A 7,977-nucleotide genomic window follows, 5' to 3' on the forward strand; every position below is an offset into this window, starting at 1 on the left:
AAGCCTTTATTTCATTCAGTATTAAGCCAATATTATTTGACTTTGACATAATTTATATGTGGTTTCAGCATTGTTTATTACTGGAATCATCCCAAAATAGTGATTATCCTTAATTTTAGTGTAACTTGTAAATGTTCACATGATAACCAAAATTAAAGCTGCAAGAGCGTTGGGCGGGCCCTCGCACTTGTAAGCGCGTCCGCGCGTGAGCCGGCCGAGTTGCATATTCTGGAGCTCTGCGGTGCGGCTGTGAATTTGCTACCGGTTATGACGCCGCATGAAGGTGCTATATGTCACTTCCTGTGTCCCCTATGTGGAGTACATAGCACTTGCCGCTATGAATATAAATCGGTATTGACGTGTAGATGTCTGGGGGTGGAGGTTTCAAGCACGTAAAGTTTGTTTCAGATGTGAGCATGTACACTGAACAATAATGTACCCAAACAATAAAATAAATTCCTTTTATATTTCCCTGCCTTGTTGTTTATGTGTACATACAGAGGAAGAATGTGAGAACAGCACACATTTCATCGTTACTGTGTGTTAGAGCATGGGAGAACAGTGGATACTTTTAATACAGCCCACACCCCTAATACTGTGTAACTATAACAAGTAGAGAACAGAAGAAAAGATGTTCTTTCTTTACAACTGTCTGCATAGCTTATTCATATTGTGTAACGAATGAAAATAAATAGGCCTACTAGGCTCCTCTCTACTTTGACATTTAAGATTAGCTTGTTTGATCCACCTTCATACACATGTGACATTACTGTACAACTTGAGAAAGGTGAGCTGTTTTCTGCTCCAGCCTGCCTAAAAGAAAAGCGTTTTTGGGATTAAATGGACTTTATTAGCTGCTGCAGTGCAGGATGAACTCAGAATAGACCCATTTCTCACCTTTTATTCTAAATCATGCAACGAAGAAGAAGAAATGCATAATAAATCCTGGGACAAAATCTAGTCCATACTGTACAGCATGTAGTCTGATGAACAAGACTTGTGTTATAGCTGACTTGGGCAGTGAAATGTTTATTTTTTTAATTCATGTGGTCATAGTTGTCCACAACTCAAATCAGAATATAAGAAGAAATGTTTTATACCACCTCAAGAAGGCTTCCTATCGAAAGGTAGGAAGGTATTTCAAATGTACAACTGCAGTACTTAAATCTAAGTAAAGTAATTTCCCTGACATTTTTGTGTTACTTTACTTTTAATAGACCATGTAAGGTTTTATACTTCCTGTGAGTATAATCCAATCAATCTTATTTTCATACTGTATATCCGTTGTGTAATTTGATAAATTGTGTTGTATGTCGTGCTCGCATCTCAGAGAAGACTCTGACTGCAACATGCGTCTTTGTAAAGAGAGAAACGGACAGAAAAAGTCTCAACTCTGCCTGTCAGCTCGCTCTGCTCCGTTAAAACTGAATTTACCATACAGAATTGAATACGAGTGCACTCCAGATTTAGCTGCAGCCAGCTGACCGTGTGCTTCTCCCTATACCGCAGTTCTGTGTCCATGCATGCAGCAAACTGAAAGCACTGTCTGTCGGAGCGTCTACGTGAAAAGAGAAGGAAGACATTGCTGGTAGTGTCTTCAGAGTTGTTAAACACCTCAGCGCACTGAAGGAAGCCATCTGACTGTGTGAGGGGCAAGATCGTTGATGTCTGCAGGCAGAGTAGGAGCTCTCCTGTCTGACTGGTCCACCAATAGCAGAGAAGATGACCCCTTGAGACACAGCCCCTCCTCATTTGCATAATGAGGCAGAAATGCATACAAAAATTTAAAAAGACAGGCAGAAATAAATACCATGGTGAAAATAAATAAGGTAAATAAATACAAAGGAAGAATAAACAGACAAAATATTACACACACATAAAAATACATTAAAAAATTAGTAATAAATAAAGTTGAATAAACAAATAAGGTAATTATAACAAAGGTGAATAAGTAAAGGCACTAATTAAAATATATACATTTATGTCTCCTTGTATAATTTAATTACTACCTACATTTATTTATTTACTTATTTTTTGTGTATTTAATTGGATGCTTATTTATTTATTGAGCATTTATTTATTTCTGTATTTATTTCTGACTGTGTCAGGATCGGTCCTCCATAGCGGGTGGGAGAGTTATCAAGCACGTAAAGTTTGGTTAGATGTGAGCATGTACACTGAAGTTACAACAACTTCCTGTGTCATGGCGAAGACTTGATCTCTGACGCCACGCCACGGACACACCCATTGACGAAAACTCGCAAATAGCACAACTTTTCATCTTCAATGCCTTTAGAAGGCACAGCACAAATTTGAAGTCGGTCGGACTAAATCCCTAGGAGGAGTTCGTTAAAGTACGAAGTGTGTAAATCATCCAAATTTGACGTAAAATTCAAAATGGCCGACTTCCTGTTGATTTTAGGGCATCGCTCCAAGAGGCTTTTTTGTGCGTCTGGACAAGATACACGTACCACAGAAAATTCGTGCACGTAGGTAAACGTGCGGCGGGGGCTGCTTCGTTAAAAGTCACTTCCTGTTGCCAGCAGGTGGCGCTATGACTGTCTGGAATGTGAGCATGTACATGTTTCAGGGCGGGACTCTCATCCTACATGTACAGTTTGGTCCAGATGTGAGCATGTACACTGAAGTTACGACAACTTCCGTGTCATGGCGAAGAGCTGATCTTTGACGCCACGCCACGGACACGCCCATTGACGAAAACTTGCAAATAGCACAACTTTTCATCTTCAATGCCTTTAGAAGGCACAGCACAAATTTGAGGTCGGTCGGACTAAATCCCTAGGAGGAGTTCGTTAAAGTACGAAGTGTGTAAATCATCCAAAATTTGACGTAAAATTCAAAATGGCCGACTTCCTGTTGATTTTAGGGCATCGCTCCAAGAGGCTTTTTTGTGCGTCTGGACAAGATACACGTACCACAGAAAATTCGTGCACGTAGGTAAAACGTGCGGCGGGGCTGCTTCGTTAAAAGTCACTTCCTGTTGCCAGCAGGTGGCGCTATGACTGTCTGTGAATGTCAGCATGTACATGTGTTCAGGGCGGGACTCTCATCCTACATGTACAGTTTGGTCCAGATGTGAGCATGTACACTGAAGTTACGACAACTTCCGTGTCATGGCGAAGAGCTGATCTTTGACGCCACGCCACGGACACGCCCATTGACGAAAACTTGCAAATAGCACAACTTTTCATCTTCAATGCCTTTAGAAGGCACAGCACAAATTTGAGGTCGGTCGGACTAAATCCCTAGGAGGAGTTCGTTAAAGTACGAAGTGTGTAAATCATCCAAAATTTGACGTAAAATTCAAAATGGCCGACTTCCTGTTGATTTTAGGCTATGGCTCCAAGAGGCTTTTTTGTGCGTCTGGACAAGATACACGTACCACAGAAAATTCGTGCACGTAGGTGAAACGTGCGGCGGGGGCTGCTTCGTTAAAGGTCACTTTCTGTTGCCAGCAGGTGGCGCTATGACTGTGGGTGAATGTCGCATGTACATGTGTTCAGGGCGGGACTCTCATCCTACATGTACAGTTTGGTCCAGATGTGAGCATGTACACTGAAGTTACAACAACTTCCTGTTTCATTGCGAATCATCGACGCCACGGACACGCCCATTGACGAAAACTCGCAAATAGCACAACTTTTCATCGTCAATGCCTTTAGAAGGCACAGCAGAAATTTGACGTCGATCCGACTAAATCCCTAGGAGGATGTTCGTTAAAGTACGAAGTGTGTAAATCATCCAAAATGGCCATAAAATTCAAAATGGCCGACTTCCTGTTGACTTTAGGCTATGGGCTTGAGGCTTTTTTGTGCGTCTTGATATACATGTCCCCAGAAAATTTCGTACATGTAGGTTGAACGTGAACGAGGGGCTAATTTTTCCAATTTTCTAGGTGGCGCTAGCGAGTCATTTTGCAACGCCCATGTGCGAAACTTGTAGAATACGAAATTTTTCACCGGTTCTGACATGTTTGCAAATTTTGGTGAGTTTTCGAGTATGTTTAGGCCATGTCATTTGGGCCTACTTTGCAGAAAAAAAAAAAAAAAAAAATTAAAGCTGCAAGCAGCGTTGGGCGGGCCCTCGCACTTGTAAGCGCGTCCGCGCGTGAGCCGGCCGAGTTGCACATTCTGGAGCTCTGCCGGTGCGGCTGTGAATTTCCTACGCGGTTCCGACGCCGCATGAAGTGCTATATGTCACTTCCTGTGTCCCCTATGTGGAGCTACATAGCACTTGCCGCTATGAATATAAATCGGTATTGACGTGTAGATGTCTGCGGGGTGGGAGAGTTATCAAGCACGTAAAGTTTGTTTCAGATGTGAGCATGTACACTGAACAATAATGTACCCAAACAATAAAATAAATTCCTTTTATATTTCCCTGCCTTGTTGTTTATGTGTACATACAGAGGAAGAATGTGAGAACAGCACACATTTCATCGTTACTGTGTGTTAGAGCATGGGAGAACAGTGGATACTTTTAATACAGCCCACACCCCTAATACTGTGTAACTATAACAAGTAGAGAACAGAAGAAAAATGTTCTTTCTTTACAACTGTCTGCATAGCTTATTCATATTGTGTAATGAATGAAAATAAATAGGCCTACTAGGCTCCTCTCTACTTTGACATTTAAGATTAGCTTGTTTGATCCACCTTCATACACATGTGACATTACTGTACAACTTGAGAAAGGTGAGTTTTTTCTGCTCCAGCCTGCCTAAAAGAAAAGCGTTTTTGGGATTAAATGGACTTTATTAGCTGCTGCAGTGCAGGATGAACTCAGAATAGACCCATTTCTCACCTTATTATTCTAAATCATGCAACGAAGAAGAAGAAATGCATAAAATCCTGGGACAAAATCTGTCCACAAATACTGTACAGCATGTAGTCTGATGAACAAGACTTGTGTTATAGCTGACTTGGGCAGTGAAATGTTTTTTTAATTCATGTGGTCATAGTTGTCCACAACTCAAATCAGAATATAAGAAGAAATGTTTTATACCACCTCAAGAAGGCTTCCTATCAGAAAGGTAGGAAGGTATTTCAAATGTACAACTGCAGTACTTAAATCTAAGTAAAGTAATTTCCCTGACATTTTTGTGTTACTTTACTTTTAATAGACCCATGTAAGAGGTTTTATACTTCCTGTGAGTATAATCCAATCAATCTTATTTTCATACTGTATATCCGTTGTGTAATTTGATAAATTGTGTTGTATGTCGTGCTCGCATCTCAGAGAAGACTCTGACTGCAACATGCGTCTTTGTAAAGAGAGAAACGGACAGAAAAAGTCTCTAACTCTGCCTGTCAGCTCGCTCTGCTCCGTTAAAACTGAATTTACCATACAGAATTGAATACGAGTGCACTCCAGATTTAGCTGCAGCCAGCTGACCGTGTGCTTCTCCCTATACCGCAGTTCTGTGTCCATGCATGCAGCAAACTGAAAGCACTGTCTGTCGGCTCTACGTGAAAAGAGAAGGAAGACATTGCTGGTAGTATTGTCTTCAGAGTTGTTAAACACCTCAGCGCACTGAAGGAAGCCATCTGACTGTGTGAGGGGCAAGATCGTTGATGTCTGCAGGCAGAGTAGGAGCTCTCCTGTCTGACTGGTCCACCAATAGCAGAGAAGATGACCCCTTGAGACACAGCCCCTCCTCATTTGCATAATGAGGCAGAAATGCATACAAAATTTAAGACAGGCAGAAATAAATACCATGGGTGAAAATAAATAAGGTAAATAAATACAAAGGAAGAATAAAACACAAAATATTAAAACACACACATAAATAAACATTAAAAAAATTAGTAATAAATAAAGTTGAATAAACAAATAAGGTAATTATAACAAAGGTGAATAAGTAAAGGCACTAATTAAAATATATACATTTATGTCTCCTTGTATAATTTAATTACTACCTACATTTATTTATTTACTTATTTTTTTGTGTATTTAATTGGATGCTTATTTATTTATTGAGCATTTATTTATTTCTGTATTTATTTCTGACTGTGTCAGGATCGGTCCTCCATAGCGGGGTGGGAGAGTTATCAAGCACGTAAAGTTTGGTTCAGATGTGAGCATGTACACTGAAGTTACAACAACTTCCTGTGTCATGGCGAAGACTTGATCTCTGACGCCACGCCACGGACACACCCATTGACGAAAACTCGCAAATAGCACAACTTTTCATCTTCAATGCCTTTAGAAGGCACAGCACAAATTTGAAGTCGGTCGGACTAAATCCCTAGGAGGAGTTCGTTAAAGTACGAAGTGTGTAAATCATCCAAAATTTGACGTAAAATTCAAAATGGCCGACTTCCTGTTGATTTTAGGGCATCGCTCCAAGAGGCTTTTTTGTGCGTCTGGACAAGATACACGTACCACAGAAAATTCGTGCACGTAGGTAAACGTGCGGCGGGGGCTGCTTCGTTAAAAGTCACTTCCTGTTGCCAGCAGGTGGCGCTATGACTGTCTGTGAATGTCAGCATGTACATGTGTTCAGGGCGGGACTCTCATCCTACATGTACAGTTTGGTCCAGATGTGAGCATGTACACTGAAGTTACGACAACTTCCGTGTCATGGCGAAGAGCTGATCTTTGACGCCACGCCACGGAAACGCCCATTGACGAAAACTTGCAAATAGCACAACTTTTCATCTTCAATGCCTTTAGAAGGCACAGCACAAATTTGAGGTCGGTCGGACTAAATCCCTAGGAGGAGTTCGTTAAAGTACGAAGTGTGTAAATCATCCAAAATTGACGTAAAATTCAAAATGGCCGACTTCCTGTTGATTTTAGGGCATCGCTCCAAGAGGCTTTTTTGTGCGTCTGGACAAGATACACGTACCACAGAAAATTCGTGCACGTAGGTAAAACGTGCGGCGGGGGCTGCTTCGTTAAAAGTCACTTCCTGTTGCCAGCAGGTGGCGCTATGACTGTCTGTGAATGTCAGCATGTACATGTGTTCAGGGCGGGACTCTCATCCTAGATGTACAGTTTGGTCCAGATGTGAGCATGTACACTGAAGTTACGACAACTTCCGTGTCATGGCGAAGAGCTGATCTTTGACGCCACGCCACGGACACGCCCATTGACGAAAACTTGCAAATAGCACAACTTTTCATCTTCAATGCCTTTAGAAGGCACAGCACAAATTTGAGGTCGGTCGGACTAAATCCCTAGGAGGAGTTCGTTAAAGTACGAAGTGTGTAAATCATCCAAAATTGACGTAAAATTCAAAATGGCCGACTTCCTGTTGATTTAGGCTATGGCTCCAAGAGGCTTTTTTGTGCGTCTGGACAAGATACACGTACCACAGAAAATTCGTGCACGTAGGTGAAACGTGCGGCGGGGGCTGCTTCGTTAAAGGTCACTTTCTGTTGCCAGCAGGTGGCGCTATGACTGTGGGTGAATGTCGGCATGTACATGTGTTCAGGGCGGGACTCTCATCCTACATGTACAGTTTGGTCCAGATGTGAGCATGTACACTGAAGTTACAACAACTTCCTGTTTCATTGCGAATCATCGACGCCACGGACACGCCCATTGACGAAAACTCGCAAATAGCACAACTTTCATCGTCAATGCCTTTAGAAGGCACAGCAGAAATTTGACGTCGATCCGACTAAATCCCTAGGAGGAGTTCGTTAAAGTACGAATGTAAATCATCCAAAAATGGCCATAAAATTCAAAATGGCCGACTTCCTGTTGACTTTAGGCTATGGGTTCTTGAGGCTTTTTTGTGCGTCTTGATACGATACATGTCCCCAGAAAATTTCGTACATGTAGGTTGAACGTGAACGAGGGGCTAATCATTTCCAATTTTCTAGGTGGCGCTAGCGAGTCATTTTGCCACGCCCATGTGCGAAACTTGTAGAATACGAAATTTTTCACCGGTTCTGACATGTTTGCAAATTTTGGTGAGTTTTCGAGTATGTTTAGGCCATGTCATTT

The sequence above is a fragment of the Micropterus salmoides genome, unplaced genomic scaffold (genome assembly GCF_014851395.1).
Source record: "Micropterus salmoides isolate LMB-PRFRI ecotype aquatic unplaced genomic scaffold, ASM1485139v1 Ms_hic_scaffold_2, whole genome shotgun sequence".
NCBI classification, from domain to species: domain Eukaryota; kingdom Metazoa; phylum Chordata; class Actinopteri; order Centrarchiformes; family Centrarchidae; genus Micropterus; species Micropterus salmoides.